Raw genomic sequence first — 21,808 nt, forward strand, 5'->3', positions numbered from 1 at the left:
TATTTAAAGTATAATTGACTGCCCTAGCAATTATTGTGAATAGCAGCTGTCTGCTGGTAAAAAGGCATATATGTAATGAGGGAGAAAGGATCAAATACATGCAATAGAAAAGAAAAGCATAAAGAATATATCTATATGAGGTATTTTAGTCCAGATTTTATATTTGAAAGGGACAAGGCCTATTAGCCATTTCCAATTAGGGACTATAAAAAAATGAATGAAAGTACTCATCTATTTATGAAAAGCAGCTGGGACTCCCTAAATCCAAAACTAGCAAAAGTTGATTTGTTCTAAAATTGTTGCAGCTTACAACATTTCATTTATTTTCATTAGCTATGTTAGGGCTTGTGAAAACCTTTCTTGTATCATGTACCTTCTGCAACACACAAAAACACCTTGCTTTGTTTTTCTCCTAAATAGCTACGTAATTAGGTAGATTATTTCATGTGTCTATGCCTGTGTTTGCTGAAGAGAACAAGCCAGATAAATTAGCACTTAGCAGAACTCACAATAGCACATAATATGCCCTTGTGTTTCATATAAAGCTTTATTTGTCATTCACGGCTGGTTGGCAAAACTGACTTTGCTTTTGAAAATGACAGGTGGTACTCTGGTGAGCTCTGTATGGAGAAAAAAACAACGTTCACCAAGACAGTTTCTGTCAATAGCTTCCATGATTTCGTATTCAATCTGGGCCTGTGTTTCTTCTAAAGTTCTGTTTCATTTGCATCTCTTAGGTCTGGCATCACCAAAGCTCTTTAACAATTGGGATTCTATACCACAAGGCTACAATCGCAGGCTTCCTCTCTTCTCCACAGGCCTGATTAAAAGACAGGTGAAGTTCAGTATATTTCAATAAGCCTCAACATTCCATGTCAGGAATCAATAGCCCTCCTTCTTTTTTTAGGGGTTATTAAATTGCAGCTGTAACATTAGCCTTCTTTATCTAATTGATTGTCTTTTCACAGGGCTAAGAAAATCAATAGCAGTCAATGGGACTGCCCTGTTTTTACCTAATAGATGTTTTCTCCTAATTGGCTGCCTGGGTGGCTTCACCGAGCTCAGTATGTTTTCAGAAGTCCACAGTATGTTGCAACCCTTGTAAACTATTTTACCCTGTGCAACAGTTATTGATTTTATAATGAAATCTAGAAAAATCAATAGCAATCAGGAATATAGATCAGGATTCCTAGGTACGTTATGACAAAGGGCAAACTCACTTTGCTACCACTTCAAACTGTGATTCAATTAAACTTGTCCTTAAAACATTACATTTTCCAAAGATTTTGATCAAAGTCACTTGATTAGTTGTCCAAGACCTGGCTCAAAATCTAAGAATCAAAAGATGCTAATTTAAAAATACTATACAAGTTTTTAATGGACTATTTCCTTACAAAATGAGATAAGTCAAAATTATTAAGGGTAAATGATAAATTTTCTAGGGAAAATGTGACCTATCAAAAGTCATTGTAAACAATACAGTTAACTATATTAATTCCTGAAAATTAACAATAAAATGTATAACTTTAAGAAAAAAGATAGATTTGGTTGACTTGCCAAATTCTTTACATTTATATGATCTCAGTGAGCAACACTGCCCCAATATGGGCGAAACACAGGTGTTTTCCAACTGGTCTGACATTACAGAATCTGGGTGGAATTTGCATTCCTTCTCTGAATATTATTAGATTTCTGACTCTGAATCTATTTTGAACACTTACCTGTATAAGTAAGACAATGTTATAAATCAGCCTGTGTTATAATCAGACTGCAAATTTCCTAAGAACACAACCATTTCTGTTTAAAAAAAAAAAAAAGAAAAATTCACAAATTAAAACACATAAATATTAATTATGGCTTTAAAAATGTTCAATTTCCCTCTGGAGAGAAATAAATGGTCTCTACTCCTAACAGGCAAGGAGAATTGCTAACCTGTTATATTTGTTCTTGCACATTTGCTTTGTGATTGCTGACTTCTATTGTTTGTTGCTCAGTTTTATACAACCCTGATTTTGGAATCTCAGTTTTCTTGACATCTTGAATTCTAGGCTGGATATATCTTTCAGATATATTCTTAGTATTCATTTTTATTCCCACTCTGGATAACATTTTCATGTCTATTCTTAAATCCTACTTTTTAAATTCATATTTAATAATAAACCAAAGAGTAAAAAGGCAGACATTTCTGTATAAGGCTTGCAATTTTGTGAACAATTCTCCTTTTTCTTTTGTCATAGTAATAAACTGGACATTGTCATATCTCAAACTAGAAACCTTGGTTGCAAAGCAGTTTCATAATACTTTCCAGATTAGCATGCATGTAGCTTAGTCTTTATCATTCTTCACTGACTTGACATGCCCCGCTAAAGAGTCATGCCATTTAATAGGCCTAACCATGATGGGGATGACAGTTCCATAGTCAGTGACAGTCAACCCATATCTGTGGAGCTGTCTCCTGCTCTAAAATCACACATTTATGGTATAGTTCGATTTGACCTCAGTTCTACCAGTTGATCCTCCATTACCTGGAATATGAATAATTAATTAAATAAATAAATAACACCATAAACAAATACTCTTACAAGAACAGGACTTTCACTCATACATACTATTGTGAAATAATACAGAGTCAAGAAAATACCACGTAAAAATCTTTTTATTTTATCAGGATTTATAGAAAGGGGGATAGGTGTCGAGGGTGGGGGAGAGCATTGACGATAATGATACCTTTCTCAAGCTTAACAGAGACAAATGTCACAGAAAAGCACCAAAGTGTCAACCAGACATTGTCAATACCTTCTAAATACCTCAGAAAATAAAGCTGTTTTTTCTAGTTTAAAGAGTAAGTCAGGGTCTTTCCTTGCATTGCAGCATGGACTAAATAACAACAAAAATTTTGAGAAAAAAACCAAAAAACAGTTAATTTCCAGTTTCCTTTCCCCTGGCCTATGGCAGTTTGTAATACCCCTGACACTATGCATTATGGTGTGCTTTTGCTCTCCTGTCTCCTTTTTTGTAGATTCTTGGGACAAAGTATGATAAACTAATTCATGATAAGTATGAATGTCATCTCTCCTAAGCACAGTAAGATTTAATAAAGATTATTACCTAATGCCAAAAGTTGAATCATTAATACTGAAAGTTTAGATCTCTCATAGAGGTCTTGAAATTTTTCAGGCTCATTTTATATACAAACCTTTAAGTTTTCATGGCATTCTGGAAGTAAGAACACTGATGACTGTATTCAGAAGGTTACAACCAAACATAATAGAAATAAGTATACAGGAAACTAAAATATGTCAGTTTTTAATGGGATATATATATATATATATATATATATATATATATATATAGTTGCTGTTTTATTGATCAAAGCTACTTACAAATGTGTGCAGTGCTTTTTGCCTAAAATAATTTCTGACTTGCTTTTTGTGCTAGTCAGGGCCTTACACATCATCAAATGTGTTAAAGTTTATGAGCCAGTAAATTAACTTTAATTACCCCAACATTCCTCCTCATTTTGATCAGTAAATGACAATATGGACTCCTGAAGCAAAGTAAAAGCAAATTCTGCCAGATCTGACTATCAGTCTTTGCCATCAGAAGATTTTGGCTGGACCCTCTCTCTATTTCTTTCATTTATGCATGCGGTATTCAATAAATCAAACTCATTCCTCTTTTATCCCCAGATTGATGAGAGACCTTTACAAACAAAAACACTATTTTAAGCCTAAATCTAAATGAATTAAACATACATGTGGATGCGTTGTATGTATGTATACATATATGTGTATTTAGGTATATGTATATAGATAAATATTTCACTAACTGGATATATGCACATGTACATACATATATTCATATAATAGTTACTAAGACTATTTAGACAAGACAAATTTTAATGAAAAGTTTATTCCCCCTACATTTACACTGAAAAGTTAATAGCAAATACAAAAATGATATTATCAAGTTATAAAATAATGTTCGCACAACAGCCACTACTTCATCTCCTACCTCTACTCCATTAACACCGTCACTCTCATAATTATTGTTATAAATTCAATGTGATTAAAGTTTTAATGATAAGGATGGTGATTTCATGGCTTATTTCATTTGAAGGACTGTAGATATCTTTTCATACATTTTCTCACCTCTCAATTAACCCAACTCAAGAGACATCATTAGATCCCAAGACATTAAATATTTGTATCAGAGAGCAGGGGTAAATGAAGGGAAACACTCATCCTTGTTCTTTTTTTCTTCTTTGAGTGCCCTTTTTAGGATTGGAAATAAGTAAACTGCGTTGTAATCCAAATAATTGACAAAATTTTACTTGCTTTTTAAAAACTTCTCTACATACAAAAATGGATCATCACCCTTAAACTTTTATGGAATTGCATTTTCACTTTGGAGAAGAGGAAAACAGTTTTAAACTAAGCAATTTTGCCTGTAAGCTTAAATTGAAGTCTTATATTTCAAGTCTTGTGTGTCAGATTAGAAACACTATCACTCAGTCATTTTATTTGTATTTCTAAAACAGGATGCTTATTATGCTTTCACCAGAAGCATATGAATTGGTGACTGTCATGCAGTTATTCACTAGTGCCTGCCTCACCATAATCTGTAAAAGAGCAGCTTCCAGAGTAAACAAGGTCATAGGAGGTGGCTGTAAATGGACAAGGTGCACAGCCAAGGAGATGAATGAGATACCTTAAATGAAAGACCTTATTGCTCCTCCATAGAAGCTAAGTAAAAACACTGTATTCCATTTGGATTGTCTTTCCTCTTCTTCTGTTTTCTCCATTCATATTCTTTGCTAGATGAAAGCCATAGGTAATTTGAAGAATATAATCATTCGGAAAACATGTTTATTATGCCGAGAACTAAGAGGAAGAACCCTTAAAGAATAAACAAGAATAAGGGATTTATCTGAGATCTCTGGAAAAAAAAAAAAAAAAAAAAAAAAAGCTGGATAATTTAGGAACTGAGACAAAACGATGACAGTGTCATGGCTAAATTCTAACCTCTGCAAGCTGGATTGTCACAGGTTATTGAAAAGCCTGTTGGCAATAACACAGTCTGTCTTGAGTTGGAAATAGTTACTGAATACAGGTCTCTCTTTGACAACATAATGAGCCATAATTGTTACAACACTTGGACTTCACATGAAAATTAGAGTAACCTTATGCAGTATCAATCCTGAAGTGGGTGTTCATGATTTTTAAATATTTCTTAGATTTTTGCATCCAAAAGAATTATAAATCATTTGTCTAGCTGGTGTATCAAAGGAGAACATGTTGGATCATGGCCCTTAAATGAACATAGGCAAGATATTAAAATAATAAAAATAATTTTTCCAATAAATTTATTTATAATCTGCTTGTATTACAAAGGGAGCATGATTTCAAATGAAATTAATAGTTCCATTGGGATACAAGCTGTGACAAAGACACTTTTTGACACTATGTTGATGCCGTGTATATGTTGAAAATGGAACTAACACCTCCCGGAAAACTGACATTGAGAGATGTATTAGAATAACTGAAGATTAAAATCCATTCCACCTTTCATGAAAAATCATTTATTATTTTAGGGATTTGATTCCATGTACACTAGAAGGTTGGTGTGACATGTAAAGACAGAATTTGTCTTTAAATATGAAATAAAAATAAATGCTCTGTAGAAATGAAAAAGAAAAGCAAACTCTGCTTCCAACACGGAAAGTGACAGCTATGTAGGCTTAAATCCCCACAAGATCTATTATTCCTTGGATCTCTAGAGATTAAGACAAAGTGAAAAGAAGTGGAAAGTGCAGGAATAGTGCAGGGGGTCAGAGCAGGGCGGTATGATGATAGGCTAAAGTGAAATTCTAGATGTTCTCTTACTTCTGAAGGGCAATCATTCTGTCTTAAAAATCTCAACAACTGATATTTTCCAGTGTATTATTATGTCTTATTATTGTTTTAATATAATTATAATGTTTAATATGTGTGACGATTTGGTGAAAGATTTGATGGGAGTTCACTAGCATTATGTATTCATTCATTTAATATATACTTATAGCACACCTAAACCTCAGATACTCTTCCACATACGAGGTAAAGATCACAGTCTCCACCCTCATAAATCTTACATTATAAAAGGTTATTTTGAAAAAGCATATTGTCATTATTAACAAAAATTCACTGTTCAATGACCATGAGCAAGTCAGTATGTCTCTTAGTCTCAGTTTTAGACTCTGTGATATGTGAACTATTTTTCTACTCTACTTCAGCACATATTATTTAAATAAGTATGTGTTAAGTATCTATAATATGTTAATATAACTCTGTCTGGTAGTCAGTACCATAATCTACCACTTTGCCATAAGTCAGACCACTTTTCAGGTTGTTGTGATGGTATTAGTACTCTTCTGTAATCATACTTGCAAATCCCAAATTATTTGAAATTGCTCTCCATTTTCAATATCCATAAGTCCATCAATGATCAATAACTATTTATTTCTGTAAAATTATTTTTGTATTCCATTTTTATGGCAAACATCCTTTTCAAACATCGTGAATAACTTCTTCAAAAGACTCAAATTAGTATCTTTAGAAATTTCAAATGATTTTCCAAGCAAGTTTTCTTTCACACTAAGCAAAATCTACCAAGCAATTGAGATTTGCCTGTATTCTCTACTTACCTAAATTTTGTAACGTGTCTTCTTTAAATAAATGAATATATTCTGTTTTGAATTTATTGATAACAGTTATTTTTATCTAACGGATATACAGATTCAATAGAGGAAACTGGGAAAAATCCCCTGAAATCTAGCAGAATCAAAATTATCTATAAGAACATTATGATTATAATAAATGTTCATTTTTAGTGAATGAATTCTCAGCTTAATTTTACACTTACAAAAACGGGGATAATGACATATATATGAAATATTTAAAATGCACCATTTTAAGTAAGTAGATTGATGAATATTGAAAATTCTATACCCTTATATAACCATCATTCCAATCAATATCTGGAATATTGATATAATTTCAGGAAACCCCCTTCTGTTATTTTTAAGTTAACACCCACTTCCACGTTCTACCCAAGACAACCACTGATTTCCGTCACTAGAAAGTATGATTGCCCTTTCTAGAGTTTATATAAATGAAATCATTCAATATACACTCTTCTACGTCTGGCTACTTTAGCTTGTCAAAATATTTTGAGACTTATGTTGATGTGTTTATCAATAGTGTGTTCTTTTTATTGTTAATTAGTATTCTATTATATGAAGAGAACACAGTTGTTTATCCATTCACCTGTGGAAAAACATTTGCGTTGAGCCAAGACTTGGTATATTTCATCTTCTAAATTTTAATTATTCTAGCATGTGTATGTTGCTAACATGCATTTTGCTGAGACCCAGTGGACTATTTGTTTGTGTTTATCAGACATTGATTCTTTTGTGAAGCACTTTTTAAAGTCTTTTGCCAATTTTTATTGCATTGTCTTATTAATTTTAAGTACTATACACATATTCTAGGAGGAAGTAATTCTTTCAAAATATATACTTTTTTTCAATTTGTGGCTTATCATTTCATCTTCTTAATAGCATCTATTGAAGAGCAAAAGTTTTTAATTTTGATGATATACAAAAATTTTCATTTTTTTATTATTAGTACTTTTTGTTTTCTAAGAAATGTTCTTCTACCTCATGGTTGTGCAGATTTTCTCCTATGTTTTCCCCTAGAAACTTTGTACTTTCTGCTTTATATTTAGTTATATGATTTATTTCAAAACAACTTACTTTTGCATATGATGTGAGGGAGGGGCAAAGGTTCATCATTTTCTTCCATACTAATATCTAGTTGTTTCAGTACAATTTGTGAAGAAGACTTTCCTCATTGATTTTGATATGTCCCTTCAACAAAAATTAATTGACAACATGTCATATCCCTTGAATTCTTTACTCTGTTCCACCAATCTGTCTGTTTGTATTTTTTTTAAATAGTTGATTATTTGTGGTCTTTTGAATGTCTATATATGTTTCACAATCCACATGTCAATTTAGAAAATTTTGTTTTTTTACTTTTTTATTATACTTTAAGTCTTAGGGTACATGTGCACAACGTGAAGGTTTGTTACATATGTATACGTGCCATGTTGGTGTGCTACACCCAATAAACTTGTCATTTACATTACTTATTTCTCCTAATGTTATCCTTCCCCCTTCCCCCACCTCACAATTTAGAAAATTTTAAAGAACAACATGGGAACTTGGTTGAGATTGATTTTATTCTGCATATCAATTTCCAGAAAATTTGTATTTTAATAATATGGGGTTTTTCTAATCCATTAATACAGTGTATTCCTCCATTTATTTAGATCTTCCTTATTTCTCGTACCAATATTTTCTGTTTTTTAGTGTAGATGTTTGCACATGAATTTTTACATCAATTCCTACTTAATATTCTTAAAACTGCTATAAATTTTAAAATTTATCTTCAAAGTTTTCTTTTCAAGATATAGAAATGCAATTGATTTTTTTATATTGAGCTTATATCCTTTGACATTGCCAAATACGCTTATTAAATTTAGTAGTTTTTTAAATAGATTCCTTAAGATTTTCAACATAGACAATCATGTTATCTATAAATAGGGACAAATTAGAATGCTAGCTTTTCAAACTTTAATTGTTTGCTTTTATCATTATTTTTCAATGACACACAATATTTATATATATTTATAGGGTATAGTGTTATAGAAACATATATATAATATGCAACAATAAAATCAGGCTGATTAGCATATAAATCACCTCAAACTTCTATCATTTGTTTGTGTTGGGAACATTCCAAATCTGCTCTTCTATTTGAAAATATACAATAAATTGTTAATTATAGTCACTGTTTAGTGCTATGGAAGAACTTATTCCTTCTATCTTACTGTACTTTATTATCTGTTAACCAAACTTCATCTTTCCCTCCTCCATCACTTCCCCTGCCTCTAGTAACCACTAGTCTACTCTCTACTTCCATGAGATCAACTTTTTAGCTTCCATGTATGAATGAGAACATGTGGTATTTACCTTTCTGTGCCTGGTTTATTCCACTTAGCATAGTGACCACCAAGCTCATCCATGTTGCCAAGAAGGATATAATTTTATTCTTTTATGGATGAATAGTATTCCATTGTGTAAATATAATATGTTTTCTTTATCCATTCATCTGTGGATAGACACTTGGGTTGATTCCGTATCTTGGCTATTGTGAATAGTGTAGACACCACTTTGATACACTGATTTCCTTTCCTCTGGATATATGCCCAGTAAAAAGATTGCAGGAATATATGGCAGTTCTATATTTAATTTTTAAATTTTTCTTTGTTGTAATAGTTTAAACCTTCAGTACAATATGTAATGGAAATATGAACAAACATCCTTGCCTTGTTCCCAACTACTGGGGCAAGATTTATAATTTCAATGTTAATTGTGTAGTTTTCATAGATTCTTTTTATCAGTTTGAAAAAAAAATCCCTCCTTTTATTGATTTGCTGAGTTATAAATAAGTGTTCAAATTTGTCAAACAATTTTCATGCATCTTTTGAAATGAACACATTCTTTAATAAATGTGAAGGAGTATATTGATTGATCTTAAATGCTAAACAAACTTTTGTAGAATAAGTCTTACTTGCTTATGATCCACCATGCTTTCCTATCTATTGTTGGATTCCATTTGCTAATGTATTCTTAAGGACTTTGTTTCTAGGATTATTAGAAGTATTGGTCTCTATTTTTTTTTCCTATTTTGGCTTTGCCAGATTTTGGTATCAAAGATATGGCAGAATCATAAAATTACTTTTGATTTAGATTTTCTTCTTTAATGGAAATCTCTGGTGAAGTTAGCTTAGTCTAGAGTTTTTATGGGAAGATTTGGTATTATTAATTGTATTGTTTTAATAAATATTAAAAGTTTGGTTAAATTACCTAGTTTTCTCCAGTCAACTTTGGAAAATTATACCTCTCAAGGATTTTGGCCTTTTCATCTTTGTTTGCAAAAGTTGTTCATAACATTTTCTTATTACTCTTTTTGTGCCTGTCAGATCTCTAATGATATTTTCTCATTTATTTTTGATACAGGTAATTTATACTTTCTCTTGTTTTTCCCTTCATTGGTCTTTCTAGGGTCTTTATCAGTTTTTGATTTGTTAATTTTACTTATTATCTTTTTTCTATTTCATTGCTTCCTGCCTTGTAATTATTTCTTTCCTTCTACTTACATTGGGTTTAATTTGAATTTTTCTTTTTGTGACTGTGTTCTTCCTTCCCCTCTTTTTTAAAAATAATTTTCAATTGTTTCTCTGGAGCTAATCATATGCATCCCTCAGTTCTTACTTCTGACTTGACATTGCCCATTTTCCAAATGTAATAAATTTAGTGTCAGTCTAATGACAACAATTTTTTCTCAACATTTATTCATTAAAAAACGTTTTTATTTCTTTCTTATGTTTGAAAGATATTTTCCCTACTTACAAGATTTTAGGTGACATTTTTAGCATGGTTTTTAGCAGTTAGACTAAGAATTGCTTAAGTACTTTTTTTTTTTTTTTTTTTTGGTACTTTATGTTTTAGGGTTTTGCTGAAATCTTGAGTCAATTAGTAAATATTTTCATCAAATTTGGGAAGAATTTGGACCATTACTTATTCAAAATGTTTAGCACAGTTTGTTGTTATTCTTTTCACTATTGAGACTTTTGAAAATATGTTTTGACTCTTTTTGTATCTTAACTGTCTGTTCATTTTTCTTCAATCTCTTTTATCTCTTTTTCAGATTGGAGTATTTCTATTGATCTTTTGTAAAGCTTAGTGACTCTTCCATCTGCTTTCTTCAATCTCCTGTTAAGCACTTTCAGTGATTTGTTTTTTCATTTCTGTCTTTAATTTTCAATTCCGAAATTTCCTCTTGAGTTGTTTTACACAGTAGCTGTGCTGATATTCCCTGTTCCTCACTAAGACCTTTAATTTTCTGAACACTTTATCCCTTATTTCTGTAAACATATTTATAATAGCCTCTTTAAAGACTTCCATTGCTAAATCCAATGTCTGGGCTATCTCATTGTTGACTGCTACTGAATATTGCTATGAACTTTTTATTTTTGATTCTAGGTCACATTTTCCTGTTTCTTTCCATGTGTTACTTACTTCGCATTATACTTTGTTAATGGCATGTTTAGAAATTCTAGTTCTATTTTGTTCATCCGAAGGAATTTTTTGCATTTGTTGGCAAATCTACAACTGGATGATCATCTTGAACTGATTGCAGCCGAATTATGCTTCTTTAGAGCAATTCCATAGACATCTAAGTTTTCTGAAGTCCCTCCCACTTGAGGAACTAGATGTCCAGAATCCATCTCCCCAAAGGTTTTTCCAGGATTTGATTTTACACTTAGTTAGAGAAGAGGTAGAATAGGCCTTAATTGAAGACATTGTCTTTACTCTTTAATTCATAGCCTTTCTTTTTTTTTTTCTTTTTTTTTTTTTTTGAGACGGAGAATTCATAGCCTTTCTGGTTCCTAAGCTGAATGCCCAGATTTTTCACAGTGTGTTAACCTAACCATGTCTGCACACTGCATGCACCTGAACTGCAAAGTTTCCTAGCATTATTTAATCTGTACTACCTCTGTGCTTTTCTGTTCCCAAGCCATAGGAGCCACTTTCTGTTGAGTCTTGTGTAGTTTTGCTCTGCTTTTGGCCAAGGACTCACAGAAATTTTCTGATGCTTCTCTCTGCACAGATCTCTACCACCTAGAGCCTTGCCCAGCCTCTTAAGCTACTTCAAACTGTTGGGGTGTGTTTAGACCCTACTTTGTTGTGACATGGCCAAGAAATTATTCCCTGGAGGAGTCTTGAGGATCATAGTCTTGTTCTTTTTTGTCCAATATATTGAAACATATACCTCATGTAGTTAATCAATGTTATACTTTTCAGTAGGAGAGCTAGTCCCATAATAGCTACTGTCATAGCTCAGAACAAAAGTCCATATTTACTATTTGAACATTTTCTACTTGTCAAGAGATAATGACTATTGTATCCATGGTAACATGATTTTTTAAAGTTTGCATTCTATTCTATTGCATTCTATTCTATTGCAAAGGTTTGCATTCTATTCTATTGCAATGGTGAACTCATATGTATATGTCCTCTATGTTTGGGTATGTAGGTTAAATCTAGTAATTTTGAGTGTTTTCTAAGTGCCATGCATTGAAATAAGTGTTTTACAGACACAAAAGCATGTAATCGTCACAACAAACTTGTGAAGCAGAAGTATAATAGTATTCTTAACATTTCGGATGAGAAAACAAAAGCATGGAGAATTAAAATAATTTACTCAAAATCATCAAACTAGTAAAGTGAAGTCAAGATTTAAGCTCAATTATAATATGCAGTTTAACTCTTCTATGTTCAACTATTAAGCTCCACAACCATTTTGGTAGATAAAAATAATCTCTCACATTTATTAATTTATTAATAAGATGCTTTAAAATTTTCATAGTTTAACTGGCCCTATGTGTTTCAAATTTTATGACTTATATGTTTATCTCATTTGCTCAATGTTCCCTGGGATCTTCATGTTTTATTTGTTTATATAACTTCTTTATGTGTAAAATATTCACCTACCAATCATTTCTTGTTTGCTTGTATACTATCTCTTCTTTTGGGGGAAAAAAAAGATCATACTGTGAAATTGCATAAATAATCATCAACATGTTTTTAGGGTATTTTTATTTGTTTGATTGATTGATTTAATTTTTAATCTTTCTCCCTCCCAACCCAATTTTTTAGTTGATTTAATGTGATAACAATTGCATTTATAAACCATTTAAATATTTGTAGGTATGTTTCTAAGCTTTCTGTTTTGTGTGATTGATCCAGCTATGTTAAGTCTTTAGTACATAGTAGCACATTTTTAAAGTTTTGTATTAATAAATCTTAATATCTAAAAGTGAACGTCCCTTTTCAGTAATTTTTGTCAAATCTTTGATTCTTTTTGTCTTTTCCACATTTCATTTGAATCTGAGGATAAGTTTGTCAAAGTATCTGTATATATGTCTGGGCATTTCTTTATATTGTATTTCACGTTTACATTTCTTGTTAAAGAATTAGCCTTTTAACTTCTCAGATGAGAAAACATGCATTTCTTCATATACGGTATTCCATGTGTTTTAAATTTATACACATCTGTCATTTTTTGTTAAGGTTATTCCCCAGTTTATCTTTTTGATAGCTATGGTGAATGTGATTTTCTTCATTTTCACTTTTTACAGATAACTAATAGCATGATGAAAAGTTATTTCATTTAGGATTTTAGTGATATCGCTGGTCAATTTACTGAGGAATTAATTTTTCTTTTAAATTTTAAATTGACTGTCTTGGATGCAATAAAATATATAATATTCTTAAATGAAACAGATTTTATTTATAAATATATTTTTAGCAGATACTTTATTTTTCTTACAAACGTGCAGTGGCTAAAACTTAGAAACATGTTTAATTACAGTTGTGGTAGAAGACATGATTGTCTAACACAGTCATGTGTCATGTAACAACATTTTGGTCAAGGACAGACCCCATATACAATGATGATCCCTTAAGATTATAATGAAGCCAAAGCTTGCTATTGTCTAGTTATATCTTGATGATTAACTCCGTGTAGGCCTAGGCTAATTTGTGTGTTTAAGTCTTCATTTGTTTTACGTTTAAAAAATGTGTAAAGCAGTTAAAGACTTTTATCATTAGGATATAAAGAAAAATATTATATTCATACAGCTGACCAATGTGTTTGTTTTTTAAGCTAAATATTATTATAAAAAGTTAGAAACTTAAAAATTTTAAAATATAAAAAGTTACAGTAAGCTATGATTAATTTAATATTGAAGAAAGAAAACTATTTTTATAAATTTAGTGTAGCCTAAGTATACAACATGTATGAAGTCTACAGTACTATACAGTAATGCCCTCGGCCTTCACATTCACTCACCACTTACTTACTTACCCAGAGAAAGTCACAGTCCTGTAAGCTTCATTTATGGTAAATGCCCTACATAGACACATCATTTTTTAAAATCTTTTGTTGTTGTTGTTGTTGTTGTTTGTTGTTGGTGGTGGTGTTGTTGTTGTTGTTAAGATGGAGTCTCACTCTGTCACCCAGGCCGGAGTGCAGTGGCACAATCTCAGCTCACTGCAACCTCTGCCTCCCAGGTTCAAGCGATTCTCCTGCCTCAGCCTCCCAAGTAACTGGGACTACAGGCTCATGCCACCACGCCTGGCTAATTTTTTGTATTTTTTTAGTACAGATGGGGTTTCACCATGATGGCCAAGCTGGTCTTGAACTCCTGACCTCAGGTGATCTGTCTGCCTCAGCCTCCCAAACTGCTGGCATTACAAGCCTGAGCCACCACGCCTGGACTTGAGAAATCTTGAGTCATATTTTTACTGTACTTTTTCTGTGTTTAAAATACTTACCATTGTATTACAACTGCCTACAGTATTCAGTACAGTAACATGTCGTACAGGTTTGTAACCTAGGATCAATAAGCTGTACCATATAGTCTGGGCATGTAGTAGGTTCTACCATCTAGGCTTGTGTAATACTCTCTGTGGTAGTCAACACAATAGCCAAATCCCATGATGACACATTTCTCAGAGTGTATCCTTGTCATGGAGTGATGCATGACTGTATTTGATTTTCATGAGCATGTTGCTAAAGTCACATTTATAAAGATAACGTTGGCTGGTAGTTTAAAACATAGTATTTACCATGTTAAAAGTATAAACTCAAAGGATTATAAATCATTCTACTATAAAGACACATGCACACATATGTTTATTGCAGCACTATTCACAATAGCAAAGACTTGGAACCAACCCAAATGCCCATCAATGATAGACTGGATAAAGAAAATGTGGCCACATATACACCATGGAATACTATGCAGCCATAAAAAAGGATGCGTTCATGTCCTTTCTAGGGACAAGGATAAAGCTGGAACCTTCATTCTCAGCAAACTAACACAAGAACAGAAAACTAAACACCACATGTTCTCACTCATAATTGGGAGTTGAACAATGAGAACACATGGACACAAGGAAGGGAACATCACACAGCAGGGCCTGTCAGGGGTGGGGAGTTACGAGAGGGATAGCATCAGGAGAAATACCTAATGTAGGCGATGGATTCATGGGTTCAGCAAACCACATGGCACATGTGTACCTATGTAACAAAATAGTATGTTCTGCACATGTACCGCAGAACTTAAAATATAATACAAAATATGTATATATTTTTTTTCTTCTATATCTAATTTCTATCATAATGATACATGAAATTTACTCAAATTCATTTTAGCATTTATTTGAGTGGTCTCATAGATTGACATCTTCTATTTTATGGTGTGGTAAATTTTATTAAAACGTATATTAGGCATTCTCAATGTAAACATTAAAGCTTAAAATATCCAAAAGTTTTAAACAAAAATAAAATAATTTTATTTTTATTAAACTAATGAGTGTAATATAATGAAATATTATAAAATTAAATTACCTATTGAAAAAGTTCCCTTTATATTTTAAGTATATTATATCACTCTATGTTGTAAGTATATTCTTTTACTCTTTGTCATTTATATTTTCTTTGTTAATGTGTGTTTTTTATTATATTAGTTGTTTTGTCTTTCACAATGTTTTACCTTTTACCAAAAGTGATATCAAAAGGCATTTATCAATTTGTAGTATTGTCCTTAACCTGCTTTTTAATTTATACATCTTTTTCTCCTGCTTCATTTAGGTTTATTTTGTTGCTCCCTTTCAAAATTCTTTAGATGGATGTTTAATTATTATTTTATTTTCATGTATTTTTACTTGATAAAAAATCACATTTGTGTCTTGCTTTGTATCTAGCTCATAGATTTTATGTGGCCTTATTAGTTTTCATGTGTATTTTTTATTTTATGAAAAAATGCTTGAAAGTAGACCTAACTATGAGTTTTCTCTTAAAATTTATATAACTTACCATTTTTGTTCATCTTCTTAATTCTTAATTTTATGTCACTAGTGGCCACATAATTATCTTGTAAATCTTGCTGTTTGAATTTTGTGGCTTATTACATGCTCAATTTCTATAAATGTACTATGAGTGTTAGCAGCAAAATTATACTTTCTGCTTGAAGGACACTTCATTCAAGTCACATACCTGTTAATTAAGTTAATTAAATCTATTATAATTGTATTTATTGTTTTACTACATGATCTGTCAATAACTAAGAGAGCTCTAATAAAGTATTGAAGTATTACTGTGTTTCTATTATTTTCTTCATTAATTTTTTCTTTGGTTTTCTATACTTTGCTGCTAGATTATTTAGGGAGACTGTATGGGAAGTATAGCTTTCTGTACTTGAATAGTACGAAATGTTATCTTCACATGGAAATGATTATATGTCTAAGAGTAAGCTTATCAGATTACAAATTTTCAGTTTGCACATAACCAATATTTGTAGTCTTCTGATCTTTGCTGTTTTAAGTAGTACTTGATTTATACATTAGGATGACAGATTATTACTGTACTTTAATGTGTTTTTCACACTGTGGAAACATTTCAATATTTCTGTGAGTATTGTAACCATATTTTCAATTTCACCTCCCTCCTCAACAATATAGACCTCAAACTGCTCTTCACCTGTGACCCTGCAGGAAAGCCCCGCATTTGTTCCTCTACTCAGGGCTGATCACAATAGCATGTAATTCTCAATGTAGCCAGTCCCTCTAAGTTGAAGTTGATCTCCCTGTTATCTGTGCAACACATCAGTGAGCAAAAAGAAGAAGAAATTTAGTGTTTGCTTTTTTTTCTTTTTTTGTTTATTTGTTATTTAACTTTTATTTTAGGTTCAGGGGTACCTGTGCACGTTTGTTATATAGGTAAATTGTGTGCACAGCGATTTGGTGTACAGATTATTTCATCATGCAAGTAATAAGCCTAGTATCTGATTTTTGATCCTGACCCTCCTACCAACTTCCACCCTCAACTAGGCCCCTGTGTCTGTTGTTCCCTTCCTCGTGTACATGTGTACTCAATGTTTAGCTCCCACTTATAAGTGAGACCATGTCGTATTTGTTTTTCAGTTCCTGTATTAGTTTGCTTAGGGTTATGGCCTCCAACTCTATCCATGTTGCTGCAATGAACAAGAGCTCATTTTTTGTTGTTGTTGCTGTGTAATATTCCATAGTGTATATGTACCACATTTTCTTTATCCGATCTATCATCAGTAGGCATCTTGATGAATTCCAGGACTTTGCAATTATGAGTAGTTCTGTGATTAACATAAGCATGCATGTATTTTTATGGTAGAAAAATTTATACTCCTTTGATTATATACCCAGTAATGGGATTGCTGGGGTAAATGGTAGTTCTGTTTTAAGTTCTTTGAGAAGTTGCCAAATTGCTTTCCACAATGGCTGAACTAGTTTACATTTTCATCAGCAACGCATAAGCATTCCCTTTTCTCTGCAACCTCACCAGCATCTGTAATTTTTTGACTTTTTAATGATAGCCATTCTGACAGGTGTGAGATAGGATCTCATTGTGGTTTTGATTTGCATTTCTCTAATTATTGGTGACGTTAAGCATGTTTTTATGCTTGTTGGCCATGTGTATGTCTTCTTTTAGAAAGTATCTTTTCATGTTCTTTGCACAATTTTTATGAGGTTCTTTGGTTTTTGCTATTTTGTTCAAGTTCCTTATAGATATTAGACCTTTGTCAGCTGCATAGTTTGCAATTTTTTTCCTTTTCTGTAGGTTGTCTGTGACTCTGTAGACAGTTTCTTTGGCTTTCCAGAAACTCTTTTGTTTACCGAGGTTCCATTTGTGAATTTTTGTTGTCGTTGCAATTGCTTTTGGCATCTTTGTCACGAAACCTTTGCCAGGGCCTATGTCCAGAAAAGTATTTCCTAAGTTATCTTCTAGAGATTTTATAGTTCTTGGTTTTAGATTTTAGTCTAACCCTTATTGGGTTGATTTTTGTATATGGTGTAAGGAAAGTTTCCAGATTTAATCTTCTGTATTTAGCTAGCCGGTTATCCGAGGACCACTTATTGAACAGGGAGTTCTTTCCCCATTGTTTGTTTTGGTCCACTTTTTGAAGATCAAATGGTCACAGGTGTGTGGCTTTATGTATGGGCCCTCTATTCTGTTCCATTAGTCTGTGTGCCTGTTTCTGTACCAGTACCATGTTGTTTGACTTACTGTAGTCTTGTGGTATATTTTGAAGTTGGGTAATGTGATACTTACAGCTTTTCTCTTTTTGCTTAAGATTGCCTTCGCTATTTGAGCTTTTTTTGTTCCATATGAATTTTAGATATTTTTCTAACTATGTGAAGAATGTCATTGATGATTTGATGGGAATAGCATTGAATGTGTAAGTTGTGTTGAGCAGTATGACTATTTTAACAATATTGATTCTTCATATCCATGGGCATGAAATGTTTTTTCCATGTTTGTGTCATCTCTGGTTTCTTTGAGCAATGTTTTGTGATTCTCATTGTACAGGTCTTTCATTTCCTGATTTAACTGTATTCCTAGGGATTTTATTATTTTTGTGGCTATTGTGAATGGGGTTGCATTCTTGATTTGGCTCTCTGCTTAGATCTTGTTGGTGTTTAGAAATGCTGCTGATTTTTGTACAGTGATTTTTGTATCCTAACACTTTGCTGAAGTTGTTTATCAGATCTAGGAGATTTTGCACAGAAACTATGAGGTTTCCTAGGTATAGAGTCATAATGTATGAAAGCAGAGATATTTTGACCTCCTCTCTTCCTATTTGGATAATTTTTATGTCTTTCTCTTGCCTAATTGTTGTGGCTAGGACTTTCAGTACTTTGCTGAACAGGAGTGGTGAGAATGAGCATTCTTTTCTTGTTCCATTTCTCAAGAGGAATGCTTTCAGTTTTTGCCCACTCAGTATGATATTGACTGTGAGTTTGTCATAGATGGCTCTTGTTATTTTGAGATGTTTCTTCAATGTCTAGTTTGTTGAGGGATTTTAAACATGAAGGGATGTTGAATTTTAGTGAAAAACTTTTCTGCATCTACTGAGATGGCCATGTGAATTTTGGTTTTAGTTCTATTTATGTGTTGAATCATATTTATTAATTTGCATACATAAACCAGTCTTGCATCCCAGGGATAAAGACCACTTGATTGTGGTAGGTTAGCTTTTTCATGTGCTGCTGGATTTGGTTTACTAGTATTTTATCGAGGATTTTTTTTTCCTATGTTCATTAAGGATATTGGCCCTAGACATGCACACTGTATTGATTAATTCTGTGTCATCTTGACTAGATTCAGTGATACCTAGTTAATTAGTAAAGCAGTACTTCTGATTATGTCTGTAAGAGTGTCTCCAGAAGAGACTGGCATTTGAATCAGTGGACTGAAGAAAAAAGATATCCTCTCACCCAGTGTGGGTGGCCATCATGAAACTGGCTGAAGACTCAAATAGAACAAAAGGACAGAGGAAAGACAGATTCACACTCTCTAGTGTCTTCTGGAATTGACCCTCTTCTTCCCCTGCTCTTAGACATTAGAGGTCCAGATTCTCTGGCCTTTGGACTCCGGAACTCACACCAGCAGCCCCAGTTTCTCAGACATTCAACTCAGACTGAAAGTTACACCATCAGCTTCCCTGAGTTTGAGGTCTTTGAACTTGGACAGAATCATGCTTCCACAAAAGAGAAGTTATTGCTATCAGTTTTGTATCATTGCTCTGTAATTTCAAATATAATAGGCTGGCCATTTGCAAACCATGTTTTATGGACGCTACTGAAGGTTTACTGTTTGAGCTTCATGACAAGTTTTACAAATTTTGAATGAAGATATTTCTAAAGGGAGGATTTAAAATACTTGTGGCATACTAATATTTAATCTATTTTTTCTCTTCTCTACAAATTAAATTTTCATTTATTTTCACCAAGTAGCTGAACAGGAAAGATTAAGCATAATATTCAACCTGAAGTAGACAAAATAATGCCTGCCCTCTCCCCACAAAAGATATCCACATCCTAATCTGTGGAACCTGACAATATGTTACCTTACATGTCAGAAAGGATATGGCTAATGTAATTAAATTGAAGACTTTAAAAAGGGAGGATTATCCTCGATTATCTGGTGGGCTCAGTATAATGATTTTAAGTCTTTAAAAGGGAAGAATCTTTCCCAGCTGTGGTCAGAGGAAGATGTGGCTATGGAAGAGTAGTTGGAGAGATACAATAATGTTGTTGGCTTTGCAGAAAGAGGAAGTAGGACACGAGCCAAAGAATGTGGGGAGCTTCTATAAATTTGCAATAGAAGGGAAATGGATTCTCCTCCAGAATTTCCAGAAACAAAGGCAGTCCTGTGCACAACTTGAACTTAGCTTAGTGAGACCTATGTTGAACTTCTGACCTGGAAAACTATAAAAAAAATAAACTTGTAGTGCTTAAGCCAGTAAGTTTGGGGTAATTTGTTATAGCAGAAATGAAAACTAAATACATCACTATCAATAGAATGTTTATCACATTTATTTCATAATTGCTCAATTTATATCTCTAATATTACCACATATTAAAATACTTTAATCTCATTTCAACAGTAATTTTCTATATGAGGATAAAAGAGATTCTACATATAAAGGACCCAGTTTGGTTCAGAAACAATTCAGGTGAAAACACAGGGCATTCAGCAGAGAGTGTTTCCCTGCTTGATAAGTGCTATGGCTGAAATATTGCTGATGATGTTGGTAGACATGATTCCCCGCATAATGCAATAGTAAATACTAGATGTAAAGGGAATGTTCAGTGCCTGGTAAGTAGGCACTGAGAATAATGGCTTGAAACATGCATGCAATTGCCACTTTAGCACAACCTGCTACATGGCATAGGACAAGATAGTCAAGTTAAAAAAAAAAAAAAAAAAAAAACTAAACTAAACATAAAAATAAACCATCCATGTTTTAACCCAAATGACACCTCCATAGGAAAGCCATTCCCAATCCCTCCAACTAGATTAGGAAACCCTGTTACCATATTTCTAAATCATTCAATATCTATCAAGCATATCTCTCAAAACTTCTAATTATTTGATTATATTTATCTTCTGTGATAGAATGTAAGTCCCATGGAGGCAAAGATAACATTTGCCTTGCTTACAGTTGTATCCCTAGCATCTACTGTAGAATGGCATATAGAATACACTTATTAAAAGACTTTTATCTAATAGATTGACTGAGTCAAAAGACAGGGTTTCTAGTGCTGGCTCTGTCAAAAGGTACATACATGAACTTGGGAAATACAATTGATTCTCTGAGCCAGTTTTCTGGTCAAGAAAATTATAGGGATTTGAAATGTTGAACATATTAATTCTAACATATTTTATGTATAAATACAATATGTTTATCATGTAATTATCTAATTATAATTTTAATATATAACTATGGCACTTATTTCATAAAATCAATAGTATAAAAGTAAACATATGGAGAACTCAGAAATTGTCGGACCTGACTTTTATAATTTTTTTCTAAATGCAAAGGTAATGCAGTTTGTTATAAAAATATTTACTGAATATAAAATGTGAAAATATTTCTCATTCTCCATCTTTACTTTTTAAAGATAAATATTATTAATTATAGTTTCTGTTATAGCCTTTGTGAACCATCTCTTTAGATGACATACACAGAAAAAAATACTGTAAGAAAATTCAAAAGACAATTTTTTTCCAGCAATTTGGAACTTTTT

At 32.4% G+C, this 21,808-nt stretch overlaps 1 long non-coding RNA gene across 1 annotated transcript in view; it reads right to left on the reverse strand.

Moving 5' to 3' along the window:
- Positions 1-528: 528 nt before the first annotated feature.
- LOC119622486 (uncharacterized) overlaps positions 529-21,808 on the reverse strand; it is a 33,720-nt gene continuing 12,440 nt past the window's right edge. The window contains exon 4 of the long non-coding RNA XR_005239098.1: positions 529-820. This is a non-coding gene — a long non-coding RNA (uncharacterized lncRNA). The remainder of the gene's footprint in view (positions 821-21,808) is intronic.

Source organism: Chlorocebus sabaeus, chromosome 4 (genome assembly GCF_047675955.1).
Source record: "Chlorocebus sabaeus isolate Y175 chromosome 4, mChlSab1.0.hap1, whole genome shotgun sequence".
NCBI lineage: Eukaryota > Metazoa > Chordata > Mammalia > Primates > Cercopithecidae > Chlorocebus > Chlorocebus sabaeus.